The sequence below is a fragment of the Lissotriton helveticus genome, chromosome 6, assembly GCF_964261635.1.
Source record: "Lissotriton helveticus chromosome 6, aLisHel1.1, whole genome shotgun sequence".
Classification (NCBI taxonomy): domain Eukaryota; kingdom Metazoa; phylum Chordata; class Amphibia; order Caudata; family Salamandridae; genus Lissotriton; species Lissotriton helveticus.
In genome coordinates, this window is record NC_136067.1 from 947,290,790 (window position 1) to 947,306,321 (window position 15,532).

At 42.2% G+C, this 15,532-nt stretch overlaps 1 protein-coding gene across 2 annotated transcripts in view; it reads right to left on the bottom strand.

Moving 5' to 3' along the window:
• RMDN2 (regulator of microtubule dynamics 2) overlaps positions 1–15,251 on the bottom strand; it is a 702,094-nt gene extending 686,843 nt beyond the window's left edge. For both annotated transcript variants that reach the window (XM_078648597.1, XM_078648595.1), the window contains exon 1: positions 15,062–15,251. The gene's annotated coding sequence lies outside the window, so the exon portion shown is untranslated. The remainder of the gene's footprint in view (positions 1–15,061) is intronic.
• Positions 15,252–15,532: the final 281 nt, after the last annotated feature.

Consider the following 15,532-nt stretch of genomic DNA (forward strand, 5'->3'; position numbering starts at 1 on the left):
TAGAAGCATGCTACGTACTGACCAATATCTTTCCATTTGCCTCTTGGGTATGTGAGGAGTGCTTGGCCAGAATGAGCATTGCATTTGCGGGAATCTTCTCACTTCCTTCCTGAGGGATACGGGATGGTGTAAAGAAAAAACCAAAGGCAGAGAGCGATCTATAACAGCAAAGGTATTAGGTTCGGGAGCTGGGTGGGTCAAACATCTAATAAGTGTCCAACGTAGTCTAAACAACTTGCCAAGAAATTCTCTGAAGGGATTCAGTCCGTACGAATTATTGTTTGGGACTAGGATGTTAGTCTTAGATCTTGACAGTCAGACTTCAGTGGTGAAAGAAAAAAGCTTTGATATCAAAGATCGTTTGGCTATTTTGCAGGACTTAAACGAAACAAGAAAAGACCTGAGCAACATAAAGTTGAAACAACAGCCAATAACCACTGAAGAAACACCGCCTGTCCCAGCAAGACCTGTCTGGATTCCAAAAATCGGGGATCTAGTCAGAGAAAAGATCGCGGTAAAGAAGGAATTTGGGCCTTCTTACAGAAAAGAAGTTCCTGTCTTGTCCATCAACGGGACAAGATCAGTTGTACTACCGCCGCTTGCTGGTAAAAAGGAGAACTGAGTTGTATCCATCGACCTGGTAAAACCACAATCATGTGGCCGATAACAAACAGTAGGCCAAGTGGACTCCCGATAAGTAGTAGAACACCGAGGTTTGCTACAAGTACAGAGGTGCTAACTAAAAGGCTAATCACATTCGAAACGCCTACAGAAGAACAACAAGGACTATGCAACAATGCAATGGAACTCACACCTCTGAAAACCCAAATAAAAACGTTTAGTAGAGACACACCAACCTACAATGAAGTAACAGAAGAAACAGTAATCCTGAAACAATTGGAACAATTGATAGAACAGCATCCGGCTACTTCATAAACTTCAATGATTCCTCTGAAGACCTCAGTGAATCAAAGACACAACCATCAACGAAAACCCTTAAAGACAAAACTAAGGAACTTTTGAAACAGCTGAAAGAAACCTATCTGATTTCTCCATGGATTGAATTTTGGGTGTCCTTTGGTGTATTTATCCTCATACTTTGGCTCATCATGGTACTATGCTTGGGACGCTTCATTGAGGGAAAATATGCAAAAATGGACACAGCAAGCCAGAAAATCAACTTGATCCTCAAGCCACACACGTCTTCACACGTCGAGAAAAGAGAACTTTCTTCAGTCAACTTCACAGCCAATCCTATACAGTGTGGGGTAGCATGGGACAATACTGACTATGAAATTTATGGTCCGGTTGAAATCCTCAAATATCCACACCAAATCAAGATCTCGTTGAGTGACTTTGTAAAACCAAACTCATTTGCTGATGATTGGGACTTTGAAAGTATTAATGACATGATGTCTGACCTAGTGATGTCTGCTAAATTTACCAAACATGATTATTTGCAGGGTTCGTCTAATTATGATAGTATGTACTGCTACAACCACTATGGTAACCATTTTCTACATAAATCTGCACAACCTAGAAATGTTTTAAATTATAATCAATGGGAACATTGTGCAACCCCTCCAAAAGGAAGCTCAAGAACCGTTTATGACAAATATTCTTATTTTTCAGGGTTCAATACAAGTAAAGCTGAAACATTTTATTTTAAATTGTCAAATAAGACAGGAACAAAAACCATGCTTACAAACACAAAATTGATATATTCGGACTCATTTTTTGAACAGATGAATACATTTGGTTTTGATTATTGGGACAAAAATGTGGAAGTAAAAAGTGTTTGGGGTACAAGAGAATGGCAAGTTCAGGGTATAGAATCATTGTTTAGAGCCTGCATGATCCCAGAACAAATTATATTCTTGAATGACACTATTCAACAAACTACCTGTCTTGGATTAGCCAAAATCAAAGACTTAAATAAACCGTCTATTCCAAAACCAACAATGAACAGCAATAACTCTGCAGATGAAGAGATAGACGTAAACTATGTATTAAACCAAAACAGAACAAATCCTGATTGGAAACAATGGTTAATCTGGCCCACAGATACTAATAACTGTCAAGACAGATTCCTGAACAAAACACAGGGGTTCACATTGACCAGGCCAGACCCTAGATATTCCCAAAGACAACACCCAGGGATAATCACCACCTACAGTGTGGGCAAACTCTGCCTTCAATGGCTACAAACTTCCACACTGACAGAAATTAAGCAACACCTGACTTTACTTACTGATGGTGCTGACTTGCGTGATTTCATTATGGGACCGCGCAAACAGCGTCAAAAACGCTTCATAGCAGCCTCTATATATGCAGCTTACAACGAGGCCTGGAAGATAACTCAAATTGAGACAGCAGAAAGTATACGGGAAATTGACCGTATTAATTTGGAAAAATCGCTTTCTGTAGTGGACAATGGGTTAATGACTCTGTCCTCCAGAATTTTTTCATTGGATAGTATTGTGTCTTCAGCAATCGACATAATATCGCAAGACTTACTGTTGTTACAACACGGTCAGTCGCAATTGCGTTCTATTATACAGCTTGGATGGACGTTACAAAATCTGCGTTCAGGCTATGTGCCTTGGCGTTTAATCAACACAACGTCACTATTCAATATCTTTAACCTTACTGATAAACAAATCAGTATGGCACAGAAGGGTGCTGATTATACAATCCTGAGCATTGAGAAACTCGAGAGATTACCATTGACAGTGTCAGAACGACCTGTCATTGAATGGATAATACATGGGATAATTAATATTCCGATATCTACTTTCAGGTTTCAATACTGCCAAAAATATATACAGGCTGGCATGTACGAAAAATTGGGAAAAGGGTACATTAAGACAACATGGAACTTGCCCTATTCACATGCATGTGTCAGTAATAAAGGCCAGAAAGTGTTCCTTAGTGGCAATAATTGTGCAATGTCACTAAGCGGTACACTTCTGTGTAATGGAATTAGTTTGCATGGAGCCTGTGAAGGGAACTCAAATAACCTTTCATGTCACCAGCTAGGCACACCTGCAACACAGATAGAACCATTCTTTAAAAGACTCTATAAAGGGAGTTACATCCTAATTGTGGATCGCAGATGTTGTAGTCTACTGCCCGGGGTTCCTTATCTCGTAAGTACAACTGCGAAGGTCATGTGCTGTGGACGCTTATTGTTCCCCAGCTCCTTTCCAGACAGGGAGGCAAGGACATGGCCTAACTTGAAAATTACTTCTATTCGAATTGATACTTTAAGCAGAATGAAAACAGTGCTTCTTCAGACGCCAACCAGGCTCACGTCATCAAAAGAAACGTATGATCTCCTAGTCGCAAGGACGACTGCAGAGATTCACTCATTGTTATCAACTAATTCCCCCATACATTTCGCAGAAATCCTGAATGAAATCTTAAATATTTCTGATACCAGTGGAGTCTCAAATGTATTTAAGACATTGTTTTCAGGAGCATTAACACCATTCAAAGCCATACTGGGTATTTTTCCAGACCTCGTCCATTCGATTTTTGGAGGAGTTCCCCTCATTTTGGGACTAATTGCAGGAATCCTATTCTTAGTCCTTATATTTCGTTATGGCAAACCATGTCACAGACAAAACACCTGCGACAAGGGAAGAAACAATCCGAGCCATTGGATACCGGGACCGGATATCAAAAATCCTGGGACTAACCCGGCTTAGAGACCTGAACATGACTTGGTTTCTTTCATTTCGACCGATATGGCAAAGATGTGTTTTACCTGTATTAAGGTGCATGCTGTGCGGAGAAGAATGCGTGTTGGACACCTGTCTGACGCTACAATCGGATGCGCCAATGGATGCAGAAACATTGTTGGGTCCGGTAACGGCTCATGCATTGTGCTGCCCTCAACGGCTGCCAATCCTGATGACGGCATTCGTGGAAACTTCACCACTACGATTAAGGGGTAGTGAAGATCAAGATGAAAGCAGCATCGATCAGGTACAACCTTCTGTCAGCAATACTACTCAAAACGTCAATGGAGACACTCATGCACATGAATGCATGGTTACATCTTTTTCCGAGTTAGTGGAACTCTCACAGGAAGCTGTTGACAGCTTTTTCAGCAGTCTCAATGATATGATGTTCTCACCAGAGCAGAAATAACGACTCTTGAACAAGCTAGCACACGGCGTTCCCGACACCTTGAATTTGGCCTTCAACTTTAATAATAAAGTAGCAAGATCAACTTTTTCCTCCAGTCCACGGACAGCAATTTTTTAGCAGCCCCAAAATATTTTTTTATTATTATAATTTTTTCGGGACACTTATCTTCTGCTTAAAGTAAGAACTATTCTTAGAGAACTAATTTCTGTTTTTAGAAACTTCATAGACATTAGCTGCCCGCTGATATGTTCATAAATATTTTTGAACTGTGATGAAGTGGTCTCGAACTTTTCTTCTGTATTAAGAGCCATTTCATGTGTAATTCTCATATTCAATTACTAATAATGTATACATATGCGTGATTAATTTAGCATTATTCTACTGCTTAAGTGCATATAGTACATGTGACTATTTTTTTCCCGTATATTACATAATTTCGAAATGCATTATGTGTATTTTGGGGTGGTAAGGTATACACGGTACTCTACAGTATGTTTTACTATGCCTAGATTCGTAAATATGGCCATAGTTAGCGTGGAGTGGGTGTGATGTATTCCTATAGGTTCTGTATAGATCCCCCTATTCCTGACCCTATTCTGGTTAACAAATTAACTAGCAGCCATCCCATGATACAGAAACCGTTATCTGATTAAGCCAGACCACGGCACAGGAGCGCGTTATCTGATTAGGTCATAACGCTTGCCATCTAATTAGGCAAGCAATATTCCTCCATCCCCTGATAAGGCATACGGAGTTCTCAAAACAAATCAAACCTATGACAACCTGGGAAAATCCCTGCCGCCATTGTTTTGATTTCTCAAAGAACTTCAGTAAAAGAATGTGCTAACGACCAGCTCGTATGACATCCTTATTGACGTATCTATGTCCATCCTTACGTCAATCTCGGCACCTTACAGGTATAAATATTACCGACATTGCCTTAAGCAAACACACGCGGTGGTGATGACATCGGAGCAGCGAGACTTGCCGAAGCCCAGCAGAGAGCGAAGCCCACTGGCGCTGCCCCGCCTTCCTGACGCGCTGAGAACGAGACGCTGCCTTTCTCCTGCTGAGAAATCCAGCCCCGGCGCTTCCGAGTAGCCCTTGCAGGCAGCTTGGAATATCGAGACCACAGACGAGAGATACCATCCCTCAACCATCCTAGATCTCAGGTACAGAACTGAATAACCCCTTGCAGAGAATTCTTGAGTCAGTCACTTGGCAAAAACAAACTTAACTCAAACTGCTACTTTCTACTCCAACCCACGTATTAGGCTTAGGTCAGGTACACCGGGGTAGGCGTGGTTAGAAGCACCAGTTGAGTACGATTAGTTAAATGTATATGTGTATGTATATATTCTATCCATTTTAAATAGCATATGGCTTAGAAACCATATCAATGCTTTTACAGTATTATTTTATAATTCTGCTTTTATTGTATGCACTTTACTTAACCATAAGTATTGCAATAATATCGATTCATTTCTCTTGTACGAGAAAAGAGACTGATCAATAAATAACATCTTTTATTGAACACGCCCGTCTCTTCCTTTTCTCTACAATCTGGTGAAACTAAGAATGCACGTACTGACTGAGTAAAATAAGTTGTCTTTTGTTTTCACACGACTCTAGAGGGATGTATGACGTTACAACGCATACTTTTACCACGCCTACCATTACCACGCATTTTTTACAACGCAGGATCCATTACAACGCATACCATTACCATGCATGTATTTACAACGCATATACCTTTACAACGCATACAATTACAACGTAAGTATTGGTAAGTATATAATATTTTTTAATATTTAATTTAATTAAAATTAATATAATGTAATTTAATTTAATTAATTTAATTTAATTTAATCAATTTAATTTAATGTAATTTAAATTTAATTATATTTAATTTTTACCCTGTACCCTTTTACCCAAAAACCCAAAACTGACCCTGAACCCAAAAAATACCCCTTTACCCAAAAACCCAAAACTGACCCTGAACCCTAAAAATACCCCTTTATCCAAAAACTCAAAACTGACCCTAAACCCTAAAAATACCCCTTTACCCAAAAACCCAAAACTGACCCTGAACCCTAAAAATACCCCTTTACCCAAAAACCCAAAACTGACCCTGAACCCTAAAAATACCCCTTTACCCAAAAACCCAAAACTGACCCTGAACCCTAAAAATACCCCTTTACCCAAAAACTGAAAACTGACCCTGAATCCTAAAAATACCCCTTTACCCAAAAACTGAAAACTGACCCTGAACCCTAAAAATACCCCTTTACCCAAAAACTGACCCTGAACCCTAAAAATACCCCTTTACCCAAAAACTGAAAACTGACCCTGAACCCTAAAAATACCCCTTTACCCCAAAACTGAAAACTGACCCTGAACCCTAAAAATAAAAATACCCCTTTACCCAAAAACTGAAAACTGACCCTAAACCCTAAAAATACCCCTTTACCCAAAAACTGAAAACTGACCCTAAACCCTAAAAATACCCCTTTACCCAAAAACTGAAAACTGACCCTGAACCCTAAAAATACCCCTTTACCCAAAAACCCAAAACTGACCCTGAACCCTAAAAATACCCCTTTACCCCAAAACTGAAAACTGACCCTGAACCCTAAAAATAAAAATACCCCTTTACCCAAAAACTGAAAACTGACCCTAAACCCTAAAAATACCCCTTTACCCAAAAACTGAAAACTGACCCTAAACCCTAAAAATACCCCTTTACCCAAAAACTGAAAACTGACCCTGAACCCTAAAAATACCCCTTTACCCAAAAACCCAAAACTGACCCTGAACCCTAAAAATACCCCTTTACCAAAAAACCCAAATAATATTTTTAATAAAATAATATACTTACCAATACTTACGTTGTAATGGTATGCGTTGTAAAAGTACCTGCGTTGTAAATACATGCGTGGTAATGGTATGCGTTGTAATGGATCCTGCGTTGTAAAAAATGCGTGGTAACGGTAGGTCGTGGTAAAAGTTGCGTTGTAAAGGTTGTATACCACTCTAGAGATATACTCTTGATTAGGGGAGAGCAAAGTTGTCATGTTCTATGGTTGTCAGAAACTAAATCCCTTCTTGTCTATCCAGGGAGGTTCAACTCCTCCTTGCCTATTCGAGAAAGTTTCTAGTGAACTCTGAGCTAGCTGGCAAACCCAAAACTTTAAGTCTAATATCGACAGTAGAAGACCTAGTTAACGTCTGGTCTAGGTCTATACTATTGGAGGTATTATTCCAATGCGCAGAGCCTATTGGGATAATAGGAACTACACTACATAACATTACCTCAAAAGGGATTTGATTATCACCAGGGGAAAAGTTAGTCTATTAACAAACTACTTCTGATGGTCCATGCCCACCCCAGAAATTTTGCCACAGCTACATATACAGTCATATTTGTACAGGCACATATTATTCTAACTGCAGCCAGGCCGCTATCCGTGCCCAGCAACCTGCACATTGGGCGTAGCCATGTTCGTCGTGGGGCCGCATTCGCTGGGCATTCAAATAATAAGTGACCAACAGTTTCTGAAAGCGCCGGGCATGCTGGACAGCCGACTTTGTCTCCCCTAGACCACTTGCTAGTAAAAGCCCTAACAGGTAAGCTACCAATTCTCAGTTGGAAATAAAGTTTGCGATCTAAGGGTTTTGAGATAACATCCCAGAAGTCTTCCAGGTGCGGTCCCTCCTTAAAGTCCATAAACGCACCGGTCAATGACCAAGGAGCTGTGGTCCTGAAGATCTTAGCAGCCACAAGTTTCCAATACTGGTTCTTTAAAAACTTCTTGGGTGGGAACCTTGCATTTGTTGGGTCTTCCCACAAGTCTTGTAAGCCCAGATCAATCAGAACACCCCTGATGTGTACTAACCACTTGATTCCATGAGAATTGCCACATCTAGTTATATCTATCAGTCCCCTTCTGTAAGTCTCTAATTCTGGGGTTGTCCAGAGCCGCCTCCAATATAAAATTGGACGCAAAGAGGCAATAAGGGCTATTGGGGACAAACCCAGGTCATAGAGAAGGGGATTCAGGGGAGTACTCTGTGGTAGTTTTATCAGATTCCTAAGAAATACATTTTCTGAAGCTGACATCCCCCGTAAGTTCTCAGATCCCCAAACTTCTACCCCGTATAAAGTGGAACTAACCACTTTTCCATTGTAAACCGCTAATACGGGAGCTATTGGTTTAGTGAGGGACCTGGAATGCTCCAGACTCAGGGCACCAGAGAGTTGGCGATGTTTCAGAATAGGCAGCTCAATCTGCTGTTTCCATCTCAAGTCATGCTGGATACAGACGCCCAAATAGCTGAAAGCCTGGACCCTTTCTAGGGGACGCCTGTTCATAGTCATAGTACCCTTAGAGGGTTTTGGGGCATTAAAAGTCATAAACTTAGATTTTGCTACATTGACTTCCAAACCCCGAGCGGAGCAGAAATCTTCAAAAAGCACCAAGGCCTTCTGCAACCCGCTTGGGGTTTTTGCTACTAAAAGACAATCATCGGCGAACATTAAAATAGGAACTTTTGCTCCAGCTAGGATAGGGGCATCAATGTTGGAATCAATTAGCATTTTGGCCACATCATTAATGTATAAATATGCTGTCCTGTTTTCAGTTTCTATTTTTGGTCAATTCTGGTGGGGTTTTTTCAGTGTTTTCAATATCTTAAAAAACAGTTGTTATCAGTGGTTACACATTTTCACACCACTAAAAACAATAGAATAAGTGTTTTTCCGGTGTTTATGGAAAGTTTTGTTTTTATTATTGCTTGCTTTCTGCACTGAAAGAACATGGTATATAGACAATGTACGTGTAGTGTATATGAGGTCCAAAGAGATTTTTGCAAATTAATCTTAATGTAGTACACCATACAATACTTCTTCAGTGAAACTTCTGTGAAAAAGCCCTCCCAGCATTCATAGCCCCTTGTGCTGAGAACCGTCAGCTAAGGGGCACAGTTGGGATGACTCTTTCTTTGATGCCACATAAAGCACGAAATGATAAATATTTGCATTGTAGTTCCTGGGCATAAGAAAACAGTGCACGAGAATGGACTAAAAAGTCAATAGCATCCCTCATTAACTCTAAAGATTGTAAAGCTGCTTTCTGCATACCATCTAACAAGTGGCAAGGATCTCCTACAGGGAATCACTTCAGCTCGGGTATCAATTTTGACAGGTCATCACACAAATTTTTTATATACGTAGCTGAATCACTACAAATACAAACAATATCACTCCAATCTATGTTGAACTTGGAAAGAACCTTTTTTGCAGAGCATAACAAGTGACACTGCGTTCCATGTTTTCCAAAAGTCTGGTGTCACGTTTTCACCACTATCCCAGAAGCTTGGTGATATATATACTTGTCACTATACCTTGCATTTAATGTTTAACGCCCGAGGTGTTGGCAATTTACCTACTATCAATGCTGACCCACTAGAAACTATGGTCTGATGTATTAAGGGTTTTTACCCATTCTCTGTGGGCAAATGTGACGACACATATTAGGAAAGATTTATATGAAACTAGCCATTTTACCTATCAGTAAAAGAATCAAATGCAGCCAAAATATCAAATGTGAGTTTGATATGTCCTGATTCTCTACAGTTTATAAAACAATTAAACTAAACCTAAAACGTGAAACTAAACCCTGCATCTTTAGACCAAAGGCCATAAAACTGAAAAAAGTAAAAGGAAGAAGAAAGAATATTTTAGTGTCATCCCTAAAGAATAAAACTCAAGCAGAATAATGTTAGCCAGTCTTTCTTACTGCTAACTTGTATAACAAAGTTACATTTTATTGACCCCTTCAGTAAGAACAAAATTACTCTTTCACTTTCTTTTTCCTTTCTTTGAATGGCATTTAGTTTGTGGTTGTGCAGGTGTTTTTTCAGTGTTTATCTGTTTTGACCGGTGAGGGCTATTTTTCTTTCAGTGGGGTTTTATCAGTTATTATAGGTTTAAACCTAAAACCCCACAGCCTATGTATAAAGAAAATAACGTTGGCGCCAGGACGCAGCCCTGGCGAACTCCAGTTTCCACTGGGAACTGGGGCGTAACACTGCCAGGCCCGCCCCACCTAATCTGTGCGTAGTTTTGTTCATGGAGTTTTTTCAGAAGCATAAGAAGGGGCCCAGGCAGACCCATGTCATTGAGGACTTTCCACAGGGTAGCGCGCGGAACCAGATCGACTGCCGCTCTTAAATCTATGAACGCTACGTACAGGCTACCATGCCCGATCAGCACAGTCTTCAAGTGCAACATCGTAAAATGTAGCACCTGGTCGACCGTGCTAACTGAGGTCCTAAAGCCTGCCTGTAGATGGGATAAGATGTTGTTGTCCCGCTCCCACTCCAGTACTTTATTTAAAATCAGCCTGCCAAAACATTTTGGGGAGGTGTCAATCAGGCTGATTGGACGATAATTTCCTGGCTGCGACTTGTCCCCTTTTTTTTATACACGGGTATAATTTCGGCCCCATTCCAGGAGCAAGGTATAGGGGCTCCTCTGGCAATCATGTTAGCTAAAAGGAGTATGTAGGAACCCCAGGAGTTTTTGTCCTGTAAAAATAGGTCCGCGGGGATGCCATCGATACCTGGCGCTCTGCCAGGAACCACTAGATCTAAGGCACAGTAAACATCTTTTAGGGTAAACATATCCTCAGCGATTAGAATGGTGGGAGTCTATGATTAATTCTGAGCCCTTACCCCTCGCATATTGTGGCTGAAAGTAGGCTACCCATTTATCTTTGGGAACCCAGTCCTGTGGCTCATCTGGGTTTCCCTCCACCCCCCACCTATACACATTCCAAAATCTCCGCGAGTCTTTGTTGGAACCTGCCTCCTTTGAGTCATTCCACCTAGTCTCATCCCAGTTGCGTTTAGCTCTAAAGACAGTATTTTTATACATGGATCTGGCCATCCGAATATTCTCGCTTGACTCACTTTTAATGGCTCTACCCAGGTCCAGACGGGCCTGCCTACATTCCCCCGAATACCAACGAGGTGGCTCAGGTATACGTGGACCTTTTTTAGTACAAGCCTTGACGAAAAGGCTTTTCAGTTCGCAAAAAAAGGCCTCATGGACCCTTGTTCCTTCCTCTTGAAAAGGAAGGGCATTATCTTTTTCAAGTAGTTCCTCTAAGTCACGTGTTGCTTGAGCAAGCTTTCGAGTTATAAAATCAATGTTAATTGGATTAATCGAAACTTTCGACCATCGGACATGATGCATATCATTCGATAGGACAGTATCAGTAATGGGAGTTAGAGACACATCCTTACCATGGTAGTCGGGAGTACTCCAGTAGGAGAGAGTCATGCACAGAGGGTTATGGTCACTCTCTATCCTTTCTATAACTAGCATGTCGCGGAGGAATCTCCATGTCCCCAGGTTGAGTAGAATATAATCTATTCTACTCTCTCTGGTGCCACTTTTGAATGTGATCGCCCCGGATTTATCACCCAGTGATCTTCCATTTGTTGATCTTAGACCATTGTTTAAACAGATAGAATTCATTTGAATCACTATATCTGACCACTTTTTAATTGGTTTGAGCTCAAGTTTAGGTATCCCCCATTCCCTATCTTCATCGTCCGTTGTATTCCAGTTATCACATAAAAGAGGTTCAAAAGTAACATTAAAATCTCCCCCCAAAATTAAATTGGAATGGAGATGAGGGGAATGAAGCATCTCTTCCAGGAGTGCAAGTACTAATGACTTTTTCCTAGCAGTACTTCGAGCGTAGACATTGTAGATGTTAATCGGCTCTTGGTTAGGTAACACAAGACTTAGGGCCTGTAGATCCCCATGATTGGAGTGAATGACTTTTACTGTAGCACCAAGGTCCTGTCTGATCCAAATTGTTAGGCCACCAGACGGACGACCCTTGCCTCCCTTCTCTGCCGGAATACTGTAATTTAAATACTCAGGAAGGTGTAATGGGTCCAATAGCCAGGTTTCCTGAAATAAACATATATCATGCTGGCTAACAAATGATACCCACTCCGGGGATTCTATTTTTGATTGAAGGCCAGCTATATTCCAGGAAAGAACAGACCCAAATTTACCAGTGGTAGACACAGTACAATCCTGCTTAGTTGACTCTGCGGCCATAGATAGGGGGCAGCCATACATGGCGAATAAGATAGCAAGGATGGCACTTCGGATGGAATAACCAAGTCATTAGTTAGGTCGTGGCCTAAGACTTCATTGTTAATTGAATCGCTGCTCACCCCAATAGAAGCTTTAGACTGGAGTCAATCGTTATGATCCAAGCTCGAGTTTGCCAGAAAATTGCCCTTACCAATTTTTCCTCCTTCAGAAAGCCAACTTTGGGGAGGAGTTGTTCTCATCTGAATCCTTGAATGATCCGGAGAACAGGATCTAAATTCTAGGTTTAGTAATTCTCCGGCTATCATTGGGTTTTTGAAATTTAATTTGATGCAATCATATGCATCACCCTGAGAGATAAGCCTCGCCGCGCTGGAGATGTCCTCCCTGATGACTGACCTACAGCCCCTTACATACCTAATCCAGTGAATTGCTTTATTGGTAAGTGCTTCAGGAGTTTCATGAGCCCTACCAATAGGTAGCTTGGGAAAATTAATCAGGAACACAGGGGGAGATTTACCCAGATAAGAGGTACGTGGCATAACGTTTGGGCATGGTGGAACAGATCTTGGGTACTGTCGGCTAGTCACGGATTGCTTGACAGCCTGACTTGCTCTGTAAACACTTTTACCCCCTAGGTTCCCGGATATCCCACTAGGTAAAGTAATTGGCACTGGACCGGTTCTTTGGGTAACGTTGTTGGCTGTAGTAGCTACGCTCCCTGCCCTGCCCATGTCAGTGGATGTAGGGCTTGGGGTAACAGCAGTGCCCTGAGCGATACATGGGTTAATCAAGGGGGAGCTTTCCCTAGACATCCTGCTAAATTTGCACTTTTACAATTACAATTAGCAAGGTTGGTTACCGCAGAGCCTTTGCCAAAGCCCGCCCTTATGTTACTTACAGCAGTACTGAGTTGGTCAATCTTGGTTTGCATACTTACGACCAAGTTACACAAATGATTTACAATTTTAAACAGTAGGTTATTGGTTAGTTCAGCTAGCCTGGGTGTCCCCATAATAGTAGCCACATCCAAAATACCTTCTGCTGGGGGTGGACCAGGCACAAGCAACTCAGACCTGCTTTCAGCATTACAATTTTCAATTTGTGCTAAAACAGTAAACCTGTTACTACAGGGTAAGGCGCTTATATCATCAGAACTATGTTCAGGAGGTGAAGTGAATTGAGACTGAACTGTAATGGGCTCTCCCCTCTCTACTAAAACCATTTTAGCCCCAGTGATCTGCTTATTGGTGAACATCTCTGGAATAATGGCAACCCCTCGCTTATTACTCTTAACTTCCGGGGCACTCACAATACTACATCCCTCTAAGACTCTCTCCCAATGGTTGGGAGCAGATGTTAACAAGTCTCTACAGTCTTGCAACAGATCGTCAATTCTGTCGATGACACAATTTACTCCCGCATGTGACTGCCGCTTTCTAGGTGGTTTGCACTTCGATCTCTTGGCTTGCTTCCCTCCCTGAGCCATCATGCAACAGAGTCGTTCACATCCTCAGTGGATTTCCTCTTCCCCATTACTGTGGTAGATAGAGCCCACAAATAAGCAGAAGATGGAAAGTAAACAGTACCTTATGATAGAAAATCAAGGGGGGGTGGCCCAGTCCAGTCACCGTCAGGCCCCGGACGGCCACAGATGGCCCGCCCTTTGCCCGGGCTTCGCCCGGCTCGTCCCGCACGCAGTCCCGCGAGGCGGGGATGACGCTGCTCTTTATGCGCCTCCCAGCGCGGTTGAGTGGTGCGCGGCTACCGCGTGGACTGCTGGGGGTTGGAGTCCGCTGAAGCACCTTGTCCCGCTCGGCGGCCGCACTCTGGTGGAGAGAGTGTGCGGCAGTGGGAGGCAGCGGGAAGCAAGCTGGCGAGGTGGCTCTAGTAAGCAGGGGTCGGAGTGGCAGATGCAAATAGGCTCACGGGCCCCAAGAGGTATGCTGATATTGCAGTATTATCCTTCTACCTGTGTTTGGTACTCGTTTGTAACATGCACAAGTCACTTGTCTCATATAACACACTGTTTGCTACCTCTTACATTTTGTTTGCTTTAGATACTTGCACAAGAGCAACCATTGCCTACGTAACGTTTGTTCTTGTGCTTGAGTGTCTGCCATTTATTGCAGTATTATACCTCTACTTGTACTTTGTACGCTGTTGTAACCTGCACACATGTCACTTTTTTCCTCCTGTAATGCACCGTTTGCTACCTCTTGTGTTTTGTTTGCTCACAATTGTCATTTTTGCCTCATGTAACTTAACGTTTGCTTTTGTAATGTTCTCCTCATGTATCAGTTCTGTTCCTATTGTGCTCTGACACCTTCGGGTAAAGTCCGCGCTATATAAAAACGCATAAAATAAATAAATAAATAGAAAACAATAGAATTGATATACTGTACTGTAAATGGTGCTAGTAAGGTTTATTCTTTTTCTACCGCAAATTTCCATACATCTTTGTAAATCAGGAGAGCATCAAGGGATGCGCACACTTTGTACACGTTTTGTTACACCTTCCCTTGTATACAATTAGCACACTGTCCGCCCCCTGCAACATACCTTTCCCAATTCAACAGCTCTGTGTTTGTCCTTCCCTTGACGTTTATTGGCGGAGCTTGCCAACATTCACATGCCTTCTCATTGCATTATATTGTAATACGTTCTCATTCTCTCTGATAATAAAATCTTGCAACTAGAGACGCCATGCTACCACCTAGTTTGTAGTTCACGAGCTGCTGCACAATCTTAATGAAGGAAAAGACTTACCCCGTACAGCTAAGAACCCGTCAATAATCCTTTCATCTATCCACGGACTGTCAGCCCTCTTTCAGACCCAGGAACAGCAGTACGTGTTTTGACGCGGACGCCGGCGCACTGACGTCACACGCCGATTCGCTGTTGAAGACTAGTGAGATTCCACGGACCTCGTCTCGCGGCTCCTGGTCCCTAGTACGGATTCCACGATGGCAGAACGACGGACGAACCTCAGGGCAGGAGCCCAGTAGAGTATGCCTTAAGAGCTTGGAGGAGCGGGCAAGGAGGATGTAGGCGAGGCCCTAGCGCCGTGGTTGTCTGTCTCCAAGCAGGCTGGGAAGCTGCTGGTGGGGCTTGCATACACGCCTTCTGTGGTTCAGTGGGCGGGAACGGCAGGGCAGGGCACAGGTGTATTGTGCCTCTACTTTTTATTTATTTATTAGAATTTGTACCCCACATTGTTTTTTAAAAATAGTCAATACC